The sequence below is a fragment of the Lycorma delicatula genome, chromosome 11 (genome assembly GCF_047948215.1).
Source record: "Lycorma delicatula isolate Av1 chromosome 11, ASM4794821v1, whole genome shotgun sequence".
NCBI lineage: Eukaryota > Metazoa > Arthropoda > Insecta > Hemiptera > Fulgoridae > Lycorma > Lycorma delicatula.
Genome location: NC_134465.1, coordinates 59,835,698 through 59,852,558, shown reverse-complemented (window position 1 = coordinate 59,852,558; position 16,861 = coordinate 59,835,698). Strand labels below are relative to the sequence as shown.

General features: G+C 33.8%; 1 protein-coding gene across 1 annotated transcript in view; it reads right to left on the bottom strand.

The window, feature by feature from the left end:
• Ndf (Nucleosome-destabilizing factor) overlaps positions 1-16,861 on the bottom strand; it is a 222,280-nt gene that overhangs the window by 84,484 nt on the left and 120,935 nt on the right. The gene's annotated exons all lie outside the window — the stretch shown is intronic.

Here is a 16,861-nt window from a genome sequence, read left to right as displayed (position 1 = left end):
AGTCTATTTTTTCGAGAGGGGTGAATATTAAATAAAATATTTAGTTAATTTGTATCTCGATAAAACTGACTTTTGCAAGAAGAATTTTTTTGGTAAAGAGTCCCGGTAAAGATTTGAAATTTCATTTCGGTCAAAACACCCCCGCAATTTTTGTACAAATTTAATACATTCCTTCCCACCCGAACGTAGTAGCTATCTACCAAGCCTGAAGATAATCGATCAACGGGGTCCAGCGTTATTAGACGAAATATAGGTCAACACAACCAAACGTTCATCTGACAAAAATAGGTGTTTTGGACTTTGGAGTATTAGAATAAAAACATTTTTTACAGATTATTTACTATTTGTTTAAATTTATTTGTTTGTTAATTTTTTTATTTGCTTTATTTTAACTCGCAATGTTTTTTTTTTTTTTCAATTTTCTTTTTTGTCCTCAAATCTTGCATCCTTAATTTAACAAACTTCCTGATATTGCCGATCGATGAAATTTCGTACAGTTACTAAGGTCGAGTGAAAATACAATATTCCACCATGACTTCTGCAAAAATTCCCCCGTACGGTGATAAATTAAGAGTACGGATGTAAAAAGTTGCAAAATCTGAAAAACGGCTATGCGGGGTTTTAAATCCAAATTAACCTACCAATTATACTCATGTAATACATGATAATAATTTGATTAATGTATGACTAAAAACTATAAAGCAACTTTTTAAAAATATTTAAAAAGATTTATATTATTATTTAGTATCTCCTTAAGGCACAAACTTTAAAAACGAACTTTTTTATTACTTTTTTTACCATTCTAGATATTTATAAAATATAGCAGCATATATTGCTGTAGCCGGGGATGTACATATTAATAAAAAAAAATAATAAAAATGAATAATTAAAAAATATATTTGATAAACAGTATATTTGAATAATTCGTAAGGTGTAAAACACCTTATACACAAAAATATATTATTTTTGTGTATAAGGTGAAAAATTTATTCGTGTAACGTAAAAACAATAATTAATAATAATAATAATTTCATTTTTTTTAATGGAAAATATTAATTGGGATTGAAATCTGCTAATAAAAAAGATATAGGAAGTTAAAAATCAATTATAAATCTTATTATTTTTACGTAAAATAATCGTAAAAAAAATAAAGGAACGAGAACAAAGATTACAAAAACTAATAGCTGAAAAATTGAGTTGCTAAAAAAAAAAAGTTGTAAAACTAGTATAACATAATACGTATCTACGTCTTCTTCGTTTTAAAAGAACAGGTTTCTTTTAAATAATAGACTAGGGAATACCACATCAAGAACGTCTACAATTCAAAATAGTTTTTATGATACTTAGTGGAATAATAAGAGATTTCTAAATTTCCGAAGATGATTGAAAATAAAAAAAGGCTCGAGACCAAACGCTCAAAAAAATTAGAAAAAAAAAATTATCTTAGTGAACGGATAACAGTAAACCACAAAAAAAGATGAAACTTTGGATTTCCAGTAAGAAAATTGAAACGGAAATTTCGATGTCGGGAATAATTTTATCCAGTATACATCTAAACTCAGTCTAATATCTCCTTATGAGGGTTCTAGAATGCTCCTATAATTTTTAAAATTATATTCTTCTTTTTAAGATAATAAAAAAAATTTAAAAAAATTATAAAAACATGGGTTCCAAAATTCCCTTGATCTGGAATTATGTTTAGTAAAAATATTTGCCATCTACGATGTACAATGAAGTACTGTACTATAATTTAAACGCCTAAATTATTAAAGTGAAAACTTCTTTAGGCGGGTTGGATCAGAATTTTTTGTACACACGAATTACATGGGAACATGGGGGAAAAAAATCGCTGATTCGTAATCAAAATCTGTAACGTAACGCAAGACGCTAAGCATATATTTATGAAACAGAAAAAGACATAGAGCGAGATATATACGCATACATGATTGTGCAGTATAATATGTAGTAGCAGAGGATGGGAGGTGGGAGAAAAAACTGCCGGTGATTCACAATAATTCTCCCTCTCTATCGCTCAAAATAACAATAATAAAAAAAATTGTTTAAATTCAATGTAAGTGTACATATATTTTTTTATTGAGTTTGGATAACATATGTGAAAATTTTCAAACCTAATTTATATGCATTAAAAAATCATTAACCTTGAAAAGATTGCTGTTTATTGTTAAAAAATTACTTTATACGAAATATTTTGGTCCTGCAATTCTGTTGGGGTGAATTTCGCTCACTATCGTAAGCGAGACCGGTGGCCGCTAGACGCATGAGATTAGGACCTATCGTTCCGGTGGTCGCAAAGCACCCTCTTCAATTAAGCCTTCCAAAATCGCGTTAAAAATGCCCTGTGACGTACCGTTTTCGAGATACGCCCTTTTTTTATTTAACGAAAGATATGTCTGAGAAATCCCGTTTCTTATGTGAAATATAAATAAAATAACATCAGCTGTCAATAATTAGCTTTCAAAAGTATAAAAAATTAAAAATCTACAATACTCGCTTTCGCTGAAAGTAATGATGACTGATTGATGCAGAATATCATTATGAATTTACAGCTTTAACTGAGTAATTGTTGGATTATAAAAACCAACAATAATTTTGAAGTTTGAATCGTAAATAATGATCACTGCATATATTAAATAATGATCAATGATATGCACACACATCGCTTGAAAAAAATGTCACATTCATCATTGAAAGTAGCCGTTCTTTAATGTATTCGAATAAACCCGTGAAAAGAGACGTGGTGGTTCAATAGCAAATTTCTTTGTTGTAATTTTGAGGGCATCTCAAACCCGTATTTTACTACGTATTTTGCAGTAAATCCACTCTTTCGGTGTGAAAATTTAACTACAAACGGGGGATAATCGTGGAAAACACACGTTCAAATTGTGCGTCAAATTGGTTCTAGGTGTCAAAGGTTAAAGTGGCTATTGAATGTAAACATTATATGCTACATGTCTCATCGATATTTAATTCTAAACAAAATTTTGGAAAAAAAGACAAACACATTACATGAATCCATAAATTGTATTTTCTACTAAAAAAAAAAATAATAATACAGAAAATTAGGTTGAACTCGGTTCACAGTATTGATTTTATTACTGATTTACTAATGTATTATTTTGCCGCTAGGATGCACTATAATGCTACATAGTATGAGTATGTCTATGTTCTACAAAACTTCACAATGAAATTCATTATTTTTCTGGCATCACACCTCTTGAATTACACTGCAATAAGGTTCGTCAAAAAATTGGACATGTTTTTTTTTTCATTTCTTGATGTTTTATGTCCCGGGGACTGAAAACAAAAAGTGGGAAGTAATGATTTGTTCGTACGTACGTGTGTTAGCGTATTTGAAGCTAAATAATTTTTGACAGGTTAAACCGATTTTGATGAAATTTTTTACAGAGATTAGCGTATATGAGATAATATGTTGGTAAACGTTTAGGGTCAATAACTCCATGGGGTTGGGGGAAAACAGTATTTCGATTTTTTTTAAATTTGCTTAACATGATCACACTTTATATTATGTTTAGTACATGCGTGAATGCCTTACTATTTGCCCAAAATTTAAAACAAATTGCCCTAAACTTCCTCCTTCCCCCAAAAATCGAAAAAAGCTGTTTTTTATTGCATTTTTTAATTTCTTTCTAAGCATAGGAGTAGTGTAAGTGATCCAAAAAATTATGTTATAAGCGATATTTGTATTTGGGAGCCGATAAAGGTTTAAAAAGATCGATTTTTAAAAATGTTTAATTATAATATTACAATAAAATTTCATCACCACCCAAAAAAAAAAAAAAAAATACATAGGTAAATTTTATTGGTTGTACATTTTTAGTGGATTTTTTTTTTTTTTTTTAATTTTCTTCCGTTTAACATAGAAAAAAAAAGTGATTTGAAGGAGGGGGAGCAGACAAAAATGATTTTTTGAAATTTTAAAACTTTTTTTGGTTTATTTAAATATAAATGATAATCTTATAATAAAACTTCATCATAAATTACTCCATCCCAAAAAAAGAAATGTTAGGTAACTTTTTTCACGTATCATTATTTTTCCACTATATAAGAATAACCAATGCCAGGAAAGTATTAAAACTTTGTTGTCAGCTTTTTTCTTTTTTTTTTAGATTCATATTTCTTAAATAATTTAAAAGCCGTGTATTCGTGAGTTTACTTTTGGTGAAACAGTTTCTTTTTTTTTCAAAACTATTTACATAATAAGTTAGATACAGTAAAACAACAATTCCATATCGTTTCAAAAATGAGAAATATGTTATTATTTTACTCAAGTAGTTACTGAAAGAAATTTCCTGCCCAAAATTGTGCCCGCTAATGGAGGACTATCTAATAAATAGTTTAAGGCAAATACGGAGAAGAGAATCTCTTATACCAATATCAGAACCAGAAATAAAGAATTATGAATAGATATTGCTTCTGATACACTAAAGTCCACCTATTAAATCCCAAAGATTATCTTTTTGTTTGCAAATTCGACACATTGTCAAATGAGAAACATTACGTAATGATTGTCTATATAAATAATACCCGCAACCGATACAAAATCTTGAAAACTTTAATTATATTATCAGGAAATGAATTATTTGCCAATTGGTAACAGAAAATGATGCGTTCCGCTAAAATTTCTTCACAAATGAAATCATGCACGTATTAGTTGTATAAACGAGTCAAGGAACACATTTTTTAATGTGTTTATCAAACAACCTTTCTTTTCTTTCTTTTTCCTGTTTTGCCTCCGGTAACCGTTTAGATAATTCTTCAGAGGATGAATGAGGACGATATGTATGAGTGTAAATGAAGTGTAGTCTTGTACATTCTCAGTTCGACCATACCTGAGATGTGTGGTTAATTGAAAACCAACCACCAAAGAACACCGGTATCCACGATCTAGTATTCAAGTCCGTGTAAAAATAGCTGGCTTTACTAGGACTTGAACGCTGGAACTCTCGACTTCCAAATCAGCTGATTTGGGAAGACGCGTTCACCACTAAACCAACCCGGTGGGTTAATTACAAACAACCTACATGTAACCATAAAATATAAATTTAATGTCATTAAATAACTTCTTGGTGATTTTCACAGGTCTCTTTTGAAACTAACTTAATACCATTCCGGCAATTCTGCAGAAACCAAAACAAATGAGTTTAATGGTTCCAAAGGTTCAGGCTATAGGATGAATTAAAACCGCCCAGACAAGTTCTCTCAATCGCTGACGGGTCTTTAAGGATGTATACAGTCTGGCGTTGTCAGATCGGTATACGACATCCTTTGTTGACCGGTTCGGGTCGTTTATTTTGAATTTCTCGATGCAATCACGATAACTGTCGACAGTAAAGGTTTGAATCTATCGTTCTGCCTGGCGTCAGAAGCTAGTTGTGCACGATACACTTCCAAACCCACCGCATAATTACAATCTGTGGGCTTTGCCACAGACTTTGTAGCTTCTCCTCGGTTCGATCAAGATCTTTTTCGTACATTGTTGTCGTAGGTTATCCACTTTTCATCCATTGTGATCAATCGTTTCAAAAACGGCTCGATTTCGTTACGTTTTACTGCAGATTCGCAGATAGAAATTCGAACGAGTAAATTTTTTTGAGTCATATCATGCGATACCCGAACGTCCAGCTTCTTTTTGTGGCCGACTTTCTCCAAACGGTTTAATAGCGTTTGGTGATGGACGTTTAGGTCACCGGCGATGTCATGACCGGTCTTCCACGACTTTTATCAGACCATCATTCACTTTTTCTGTGACCGGTCATCCACTACAAGGAGCATCTTAGACATCCAAGTTTCCAGAACGAAAGCGACTGAACCATCTTTTGGCTCTGTCGAGGAAATGGATTCCCATGCAGCCGTGAGGTGTAGCGGCAGCTCGACGATGGTAGTAAGTGAAAGTAAACGTCACGCGGGACTCAGCGACGGAGCTGAGTGGGAGTAGGTGGTCTGACCGCCTGTCCCTGATAGCCCAGACCGGAGTCCATAATGAAACCAAGTCAGGGCATGAACTGAAGTTGAGTTCACTAAGGGAACTAGGAATAAATTTCAATGTTGCGAATAACGTTTTTGGTGGTATGTTATTATTCAATTGCCTCGAATTTATGAGACATTTACACACAAATTGGCTCTATTAAATGTAGAACTAGGCGCGGGGTTCCTGCTTCCGCGAACTCGTTTAGCTAGTTCAGAGGGCAACGATGTAGGACATTCAAGATGTCCGGATGAGGCCTGCAGCGAAGGCAAAAGCTGAGTTTATAAATCACTGATGTATATGTCTACCGAGGCATTTACATCACTGGCATCCCAACGAGGCCTGGCTTATTACTACGACATGTAAAAAGTTAGAAGGCAAAAGACGACTCCCGTTAAAGCCCATCAAGGATATGAACGGGGGGGGGGAGGGGGTGGCGACCGGAAGCGTCACAAGGCGGGTGTATCTTCACCTACGGGGTTGGGATGTTACTTATGATAATGTATCTTGCCCGTAAACAGTACAAATATCTTCACGGGCCTGCGCAGCATTTTCGCCTTTACCGAAATAAAATTGTAAAATGTAGCGCAGTTTTGCGGAAAGTATATTTATTTTCACGGCGCAATACCTTACGTCCGAGTAAAATAATTTCAACACTTTTTGCACATCTACTAGCTTGAACAGCCGGCTGTCAAATGACGTTCGGCCTGACCCACTGCAACTCATATACCCTGAGATTTGGGACGCTACAGTCATCTCGTGCGCAAACGCCTCACTACTTTTTAGACTACCTATTACATACCGTTGATTTAATAAAATTAAACGCGACCGGAAGCGTCACAAGGCGGGTGTATCTTCACCTACGGGGTTGGGATGTTACTTATGATAATGTATCTTGCCCGTAAACAGTACAAATATCTTCACGGGCCTGCGCAGCATTTTCGCCTTTACCGAAATAAAATTGTAAAATGTAGCGCAGTTTTGCGGAAAGTATATTTATTTTCACGGCGCAATACCTTACGTCCGAGTAAAATAATTTCAACACTTTTTGCACATCTACTAGCTTGAACAGCCGGCTGTCAAATGACGTTCGGCCTGACCCACTGCAACTCATATACCCTGAGATTTGGGACGCTACAGTCATCTCGTGCGCAAACGGCTCACTACTTTTTAGACTACCTATTACATACCGTTGATTTAATAAAATTAAAAAAATTCTTGAGAATGCCATCTCATCTATAACTCCACGAGATGAAATGTGTATTCAGTTTATTGTGAACAATTTGAATATTTCCTGTAATAATTTAATTTCTTGAACTAATAAATTTATTTATTTATGAAATTATTTTGATATATAAGACAAGGAATTTGGCTTAAGTACTGAATTTAACATTATTCTTTTTTGTTTTATTTACTCTTATTCGGGCTTACTGTTAATTTTTTATACGAGTTATTTTTTAACAAAAATATGAAAAGAATATTTTCCAATTTTTTTTTAAGGGAATTTTACGTTTATTCTAAAAATACTCTTGCTAATATTCATCTTTAAATACAATTATTTATCGATTAAAATTCAATATTTTTATTAACAATAATTTGTTGAACGTTAGTATAATAAATAAAAAAACTCGATAACTCAAAATTAATTTTGAATAACCTTTATAATTTTAAATCCTTTAACGAGAAAAACTGATGAAGAAAGAAGCATTTGAAAAAATAAAGTTAAAAGAAGAGACAGATTTATAGGCCACATATTAATGCATCCTGGAATAGTCGCTTTAATATTGGAGGGACAGGTAGTAGGGGTTATATACTGAAATGAAACGACTGGCACTAGATAGGGAATCTTGGAGAGCTGTATCAAACCAGTCAAATGACTGAAGACAAAAAAAAGAGAAAACTGTAAAATTCATAATGCATTTTCTTTTTTCTCCTCAATTTCGATAGTATTTTCATGTTTCTTATAGAAGTATATAGAAAACTCTACCACCTAATTTGTTAATAAGATAAATCTGTGGAAAATTGATGTTAACTTGTATTACAGTCTCGTCGCTTTTTTCGAACCAAACTCAACCGTTTACATCATCATAAATAATTATCAGCTACATGCAGTCTACGCTACTTAAAGTAGAGTGTTTACATTTTACGTTGTACTGTACTATTATGAACAAACTCGCTGAAATAAAAACCTTATCTCCTGTCTTACGTCATTAGTCTAGATGTAAAACATATAAGCTTGCACCTACGGAGGAACAATGCATAATGAACTATAAATATTTAAACAAGTCCTAGTATTCACGCTGGACAGGCGCCATTCGCCTGTTCAGCTGTCTTGAATGTACGGTTTTGCGATAAGCAACTACGAATATCCGAGTAAGTAAAGGTTTTAATAAAACTGAAACGTCAGATATTCAAGAACTTCTGTAAATTAAAATCGAAACCTTATAGAAAAAGAATTAAAAGAGTTGATAACGAAGCCCTCAAACTAACCACGTGGAAGAAGATATTACAATTAGGTTTCAGTTACGCCTATTAATAACAAGTCGTTGAATTAAATTTTTAGTTTAGCTAGACAGCGATTAAAGTTGTTGAAACTAATCCTTTTCTAGAACGTTCTATCAATTTCAGACTCAACCAGTACGGATGAATTTTTTGTTTGTTTTAAAATAAAATTTTGTAACAGTTTTAGCGCTGTAGAACATTATTTCAATGTTTCATAATAAGGCTGGATGTAAAAATTCCTATGAGAAAAATATTTATTTAATCTACATGTATTTTAGTAAGGATTTATCTGTATTACCGCTTTTATTTAACTAGCTTTGTGCAGTATGTCGTACGGCACGGAATAGTCAGAATTTTGTTAGCAATATTTAACATACTTTCAGATGAGATAGAAGGCTAAAATTTGGCACACATGCTTCTTATCGATGAAAATGCATTGTGTTAACAGAAAAACTTCATAAAAAAAAATCTATTTTTCTTGAAAATTTGTAGTTTACAAATAACGGAAATTCGAACAATATTTATGCGTATGAAAGACTTCGACGCAGAATGCCAATCAGCTGTGCCTTTCTACTACGCAAGAAAATGAATAGCCTGCAATGTGAAAATAGATTATATATAGGTGAGCAACACAAAAAACCGAATCCATAATGAAACCGCTACCCAACACTACTTATGAAAGACTCTCACACAACTAGCGCGACTAGTGGACGTATATGTTACTACTGATTGTTACTGCCGTTTGTCAGGTGGTTAGTCAGTGCAGTTGTGTTTGTGTAACCTTACGGCTTGGTCTAGTGATAAACGCGTCTTCCCAAATCAGCTGATTTCTAAGTTGAGAGTTCCAGCGTTCAAGTCCTAGTAAAGTCAGTTATTTTTACACGGATTTGAATACTAGATCGTGGATAACACTGGTCTTTGGTGGTTGGGTCTTAACCACACTTCTTAGGAATGGTCGAACTGAGACTGTACTTCATTTACACTCATACATATCATCCTCTTAAGTATTATTTGAAAGGTAATTACCAGAGGCTAACAGGAAAAAGAAAGAAAAAAGTTGTGTTTGGGTAAAACGCCTTATTCGCCCAGGAGAGGATAACTATAACCGAGGCCTATTCTGGATCATTTGAAGAATCACGTCAAGTATACGTAGAAAAATTCCCGAATGTCTGTATCCCAGCTAAGATTAGCATACACGATTTAGGTAAAAAAAAAAAAAAAAATGGCGTACATCGGTTTCAAATGAAAAAGGCAACCTTTTGTTAGGCCTGCACAGGCTATTGTCGATAATCAAAGGAGAATTACTGCCGGTCCAAAAAATATTACTATGCAAGTTATCCCAACAATCTGGTGTTAAATACACATCTTGCTGTAAAAAATTCTTCACGAATTAAAATTGAAACTATATCGCGTTACAACTGTGCAACAACTGAAGAAGACAGACAACGAGCTATCAGCAGAGGACGGTGGTCTCCACGTTCCCCAGAGTTGTCTACTTGCGTTTTTTTTTCTTTTGGGGCTACTTAAAGGAGAAAGTTGCAGCTAGATGTCTGTACCAAAATGTTGTGCTCCTAGCCAGCGTTTCATGGGAGCAAAGCGGTGAAAATCGGATGGAGCCAAATCCGGGCTGTATGAGGTGGGTGATCAAACAATTCCCAACAAAAACGCTGCAGGAGCTTCTTTGTTACAGCTGCAGTGTGCGGCCGATCATTGTCATGGAGAAAGACAATGCCTGATTACAACATTCCTCTCCGCTTATTCTGAATTGCCCTTGGTATACGTTGAAGAGTCACGCAGTATGAGGCTGCAGTGATGGTCGTGCCACGTTCCATGAATTCCACCAAGAGCTGCAGACCAGCGTAGAAACATGGCTGAAAACAGAGGCGGCTCCGTTCTACGACGAGGGTATTAGAAAGTTGGTACTACGCTACGACAAATGTCTAAATCGGAGTGGCGACTATGTAGAGAAATAGCGTTACTATGTAAGTATTTGTTACAAATAAAACATTTTTTATTTTCACTGTGGTTTTAATTTGGTGACCGATCGGATCTTGAAAAAAAATTACCCTCGTATTTCAGAAGAAAGCCATCTGCGATTGTATACAATTGTATAGAGTTACGTAATCATTTGTATAGTATGTTTAAAGATGATAAAAATAACACATTTTGCTGAGATTGTGTACGAGAAGTTTCATAATAACACACTGCCTAATTGCGACAGTAATGTTTTTTTAGTCTATTGAGACAAAAAAGTATAAAATAAAATTAAAAAAAAAAAATATGTTTAAAAATACGCTATTATTTAACTAATGAAAAAAAATAACAGAAAAGTACCAACATTTTACTATTTGAAAATTATTGAATTAAATTTTAATTTGCGATTAAATTCAAATAACATTTTATATTAATAATGACGATAAATTTATCTGTTTTCTGTTTGTGGTGTACAATATATTTTATAACCACTTCATTGATAATTTGTTACGCAATACAACGAAAGGCGTCGTCCCATGCTTTTATTATTCGTCATGTAAAATCTAAAATAATTTTGTTAATAAATTCCTTCAGTGTCAATTATAATAAAATGTAGTTAAGAAATGTAATAAATGAATTTATAAAATGTTATTTGAATTTGATCAGAGTTTATCACAATTTATACTTTAATTCAAAAATTTCCAAATAATGAAATTTGTTTCCTTTTTTGTAATTTTTCAACGATTAAATGAAACCGTATTTAACTTTTTTTTCTATATGTAAACAAATCCAGTTGTTTACGATTTAAGAACGTAACCGCTTTTATCTATAAACATGTAAAATTTCCATATTCGTGGAATGTAACCAACGCGAATGGCGGTAATTATTGTAATACAATTTATATGAAAAGAATCCTGATTTGAATAGCGGAAGATTTTTTTTTTATCAGCCGTAATTCCTTGTTTTTAAACACACAATCCATGCATACGGTTTTTAACTGTACGAAAATAAGAAAGGAACACATAAAAATAGTGGAAGGTCAAGAACGATAACAAAACCATTTATTTACATTAAAGAGAAAACATAATCTAGAGTTAACAACCGCTGACATAGCGAAATGTTCAAATCACAACCGTCAGCAAACAAATGTTAACCGTATAATTATTCAATCTAAACTTAAAAGAGAAGATTAAATTCTAAGAAAACTAGAAATCGTTAAGTAGGTAAATATAGGTCGTCTATTAGTTGTAGGGAATGGACAACGCTGTATAAATACTGTGTTTGAATTAAATTATATTTCACTAAGAAAGTAAATATTTTATCTTTTTTTTTACTTAAAACCTTTTCAAGATCATGTAGCCTTGGAACTGGTTATGTACGGAGTCAGTTTTAAAACGCTGTTACAAAATCATTTTACATGGCATCTAAGTTTCTTATTTTGTTTTATATTCACAAAGGAATCGGTTTTATTACACAATTTGAACGACGTTTATACGATGTAAAATGTTTTATTTAGACTAGAAAGAATATGACCATTTTTTTCTCAGAATTGTGCTTGTGTATTATAATTGCTATGAGGATTACGGATTTATTTATTATTGACATAATTAGCTTATCTTACTAGCAACATATCGATATATTGAAACACATAATAAATTATGATATACGGCACACACAAAAAAAGAAGGAATTTGTGGTCATAGATACGTCACTTTTACTTGAGGTCTTTTTCCTGTTTAGCCTCCGCTAACTACCGTATAGATAATACTTCTGAGGATGATATGTATGGGTGTAAATGAAGTGTAGTCTTGTACAGTCTCAGTTCGACCATTCCTGAGATGTGTGGTTAATTGAAACCCAACCACCAAAGAACATCGGTATCCACGATCTAGTATTCAAATCCGTGTAAAAATAACTGGCTTTACTAGGACTTCAACGCTGGAACTCTCGACTTCCAAATCAGCTGATTTGGGAAGACGCGTTCACCACTAGACCAACCCGGTGGGTTTACTTGAGGTCTAAAAATATATTTTGTGACAAATGATATCGGTAAACATGTAACGCATATCGATTCGTAATGAATAACAGTATACAAAAAAATGGATTTTTGTCAATCTGAATAGCCGCTTTTTGAATGGTGGGAATTTTTTATAAAACGTAGTTTTCTGAATCTACTTTCACTTATATTAACATATGTTACTAATCTGTGATTTATGACGGGTTTTTCATCATATTTTGCCCAACTTTCAACCGATTTACCTGAAAGTATTATTTTTAAAATCAGCAAACTATGTTTCATAAACACAAAGCAAAAAAAAAAAATTTCGCTAATAAAAAACTCGGTAGAAATGCCCAAAAAAATTCTGTAATTAAATTATCGTAATTTTTGTACCGATTCAATTTTTTTGTTGTTAAAGGCATAAAAAATATCCAATCGTAACGATTTTTTTTGTCTGTTAAATCTCTTTAATATACTGTAATGTTTTGAACTTTTTTCACAAGAGGGTAGCATAAGACTATTAAGGGAGGCAATCAGACAACAACATATTTTCGCGGAGCGCTGATCAACCGCGGATCATTGTGATGGGAAAAGGTTAAAAAAGTACAACAGTAAAAGGTTATAATTATATTTTTACAAACATAAACATTATGTATGAGTTAACATTATTTATTAATTTTTCTTACTACAGTAATGTAAACAAAGTAAAGTGATGAAAGGTTTTATTGTTAGTTATGTAGTCCCATTTTGCGTACCTCTGGTTGATTCGAGAGGATATACCGTGAATACGTACGATGGGGTGGGGAATGAATGAGACAAGCTTGCTATGCCAAACCCACCGGGTTGGTCTACTGTTGAACGCGTCTTTCCAAATCAGCTGATTTGGAAGTACAGGGGTTCCAGCGTTCAAGTCCTAGTTAAAGTCAGTTATTTTTACACGTATTTGAATATTTGATCGTGAATACCGGTGTTCTTTGGTGGTTGGGTTTCAATTAACCACACAACTCAGGAATGTGTCTATAAAACTGAGACTATAAAAGACTACACATCATTTACACTCATCCTCTGAAGTAATACCTGAACGGTAATTCCCGGAGGCTAAAACAGGAAAAAGGGAAGCTTGTTATACCGGCAGAAAAGACACGGACACATTTTAGGCGACCGTATGTATATCTTTGACCCAGTGCTACAATATAGTTCCGCAGATAAAATACCTTTTCTTCTTTCTTTTTCCTGTTTTTCCTAAGGGAATTACCGTTCAGGTATTACTTCAGAAGATGAATACGGATGATATGAAGTGATATGTAAATGAAGTGTAGTCTTGTACAGTCTCAGTTCGACCGTTCCTGAGATATGCGTGGTTAATTGAAACCCTATCACCAAACAACACCGGTATTCACGATCTAGTATTCAAATCCGTATAAAATTAATTGCCTTTACTAGGACTTCAACGCTGGAACTCTCGACTTCCAAATCAGCTGATTTGGAAAGACGCGTTCACCACAAGACCAACCCGGTGGATTAAAATACCCTTTTTAATCGGCGCAAACGATACGCTTATAAAACTTATTTACCGTACAAAGTTTTCAGTTGTAATAACAGAATCCGAATTATTACATTTGCAGTCGATACTAGTTGGTTCCTCTTTCTCACAGAACATCTTCTGTCATGGTACCTTTCCGTTGCCGAAGGTTATATTGAGATTACTTTATTATTTGACGTTTTGATATGAAGTACCGCTTTTCTACTAATTTTACTTCACTTCGGTTTGCCTCTTGGGTTGGTACATAAGGACTAGCGTGGAATGTGCGTGTCATTCTCTTCGAGTCTTCCGGTTCACCCGTACATCTAGAAAGAACTCTCTCGAGCTCCCTATCAATCTTGAAGCGTTCAGCTTCGTACGTCGGGCAAACATACAGGATACGGTGCAGTGACATCGACTCTACAGTCCGGAAAAAATATCGAATTAACCAAACCTAAATATCGATGAAGAGCCTCGGAAACGATTGCAGTATTAGCCCTAACTGATCGGCTCGCTAACGCTACAGGAATATCTGCTGTTGAAGTTCAACCTTTTATACTGATTAATATTAATATCATCTGCCGAGACTGTCACACGTCCTTTACTTCTACAAACTGTATTGGCGAACATCGTCATCGGTGCATATTTTTTGTTTTTGAGTTACCACCTACTAAAGTCCATCGTTTGGTAGAAATCGAGGGTTAATGGCGCGGCAAAACGATTTGAGACCTAAAGTCGAGAGGAAGTTAACGATTCGATAACTTCTTGAACCGGTCAGTGATTTGTAGGCATCATCGCCTTCAGAAGATGACAACATCTCGCTTGAAGTGTCAGACGCCACCCGATTTACTATGTTTGTAGCATCGAAATCACAATCACTAGCTGGAAGTACACAACTAACGAATAGCTCGTCAAATTTCATCAAGGAATCTTCTTCTACTGCCGTACAGCATTTAGTGTTTCATTTGCCAACATCGGTAGCTGCAGAGCAAGTTTAACTGGGAATCGACATCGAGAGAGCAATACGTTATTATCGAGAAGGAACCCAGTTTATCCCTACCGGCGGCTACGGCGCAGCTAAACCCTACCGTAGTCCAGACTGTAGATATGGTAGGCGATGGCCCCCTCCATCAGTGAAATCGGGCTGAAATATGAGATAGCGCTGAGTCCGTTTCCCGCGTATCACGATACAATTATCCCGCTTGTCCTAATCGATATCGTTCGACACGGGTACAAATGTCAATCGACTGATACGACTAACGTTTTACCGTTATCTCCAGCTCACTGGAAGCTTACAGCCGTTCATGGTAGCAGACATTGACAAACAGGTCACGTGGTTTTCCGAATAAAAATACGGTCAGGAAAAAACGAGTAATATCTGAATAGTCAAAGAAGGAATAAGTAAAATATTTACAATGAAGAAAAGAGAAGCCGATCGGATCCGACATATACTTACAAAAGATGGAATAATCTATAAAAACTCAATGATAGATTGTAAAATTGACCGGAAAAGAAGATATGGTATTACTAATTTGAAGAAAGATGGGACTTTCAAGTAGCCAGTATGAAAATACTGTATATTTAGTTAGAAAAAACAGAAAAAAATGTTCTATTAGGACCTGTCTTCGGTTAGATTTAAAATTAATTAATTTAGATGTTACACACGAAGCTACAAGACTGATTTTATTTTCTCACAATCACAAAAGGAGTTTTTTCTTTTATATATATATATATATTAAATTTTTTTTACGTGATTCACCATATATGCTTGAAGGTTGTGCATGGGAGTATGAAATGGAAATTTTGGAGCGTATAAAAAATGTCATGCTTGACCGGGATTCGAACCCGGAACCTCCAGAGAAAGGCCGAGCGCTACCACTCCGCTAAGGAAATCGGCAAGCAAATATTTTTTAACATTTCACAAGTAAATTATAAATCTTAATTCTTTCAGTTACGACAAAATTGTACTAAGTACAGAGTCGTTCATTTTAACAAATAAAACTATTTCTTACGGTGTATCCAATTCAAAAATATAAACATCTTCCTAGGAAAGGATTTCAAAAAGAATACAGAGATAGATTACAGGTAAAAAAATTCTTCAAGTTTATTTTCCCGGAGCAAGCGAATCGTATTATAACAAAGGGCGAACAAAATAACAAAAGGTATTTGATATACTGTCACAGCGACGTTACCTCTTTGTTAATGGAAAAGTACTGTAGCTACTTTGTTTAACCACTTAAAAAAAAAAAAAAACTGCATAGGATGCTAAAAATACGCTTATTTGTATAACTTTGTACGTATATTACTGATATAGTTGGGCGTATCATGTACTCAAGATTTAAGTAGTTAAATGTAAACTGATCGTTACGTAATATTAAAATATTATGAATTATAAATTTTTGAATATATGAAACAATCTAGAAATACATCAGTTATTCGTTACATGAACATTCATAGCGGGTAAGAAAATGTAGTAGCAGTAGTAATAATAATAACGTAAAACCTGTTATCAAATTGGCCATGAACTAGGTAAAACAATAAAATATTTTATTCTTCTATTTAAGTAATACGGCAACCGAAGAGAAACTTAATATATTTTATATAGTTACACAACAGTCATAGTACATCGTTCTCTAACGGAAACAAAGAATGAAATAAATTGTTAACAATACAAAAATATTTTAAGTGATTTCATGCAATACCAACGGGCATCATCAACAGAGATAACAAAAAATGTGCACAAGCAAAAGTAAAAATTTTAACCCAGGAAGGACCGCCCACAAGCAACAAAAGAGTGACCTAGGAGAAAATGGCAAAATGGTAGGGACATTTTATATTTACGTTTATCGGTACGACA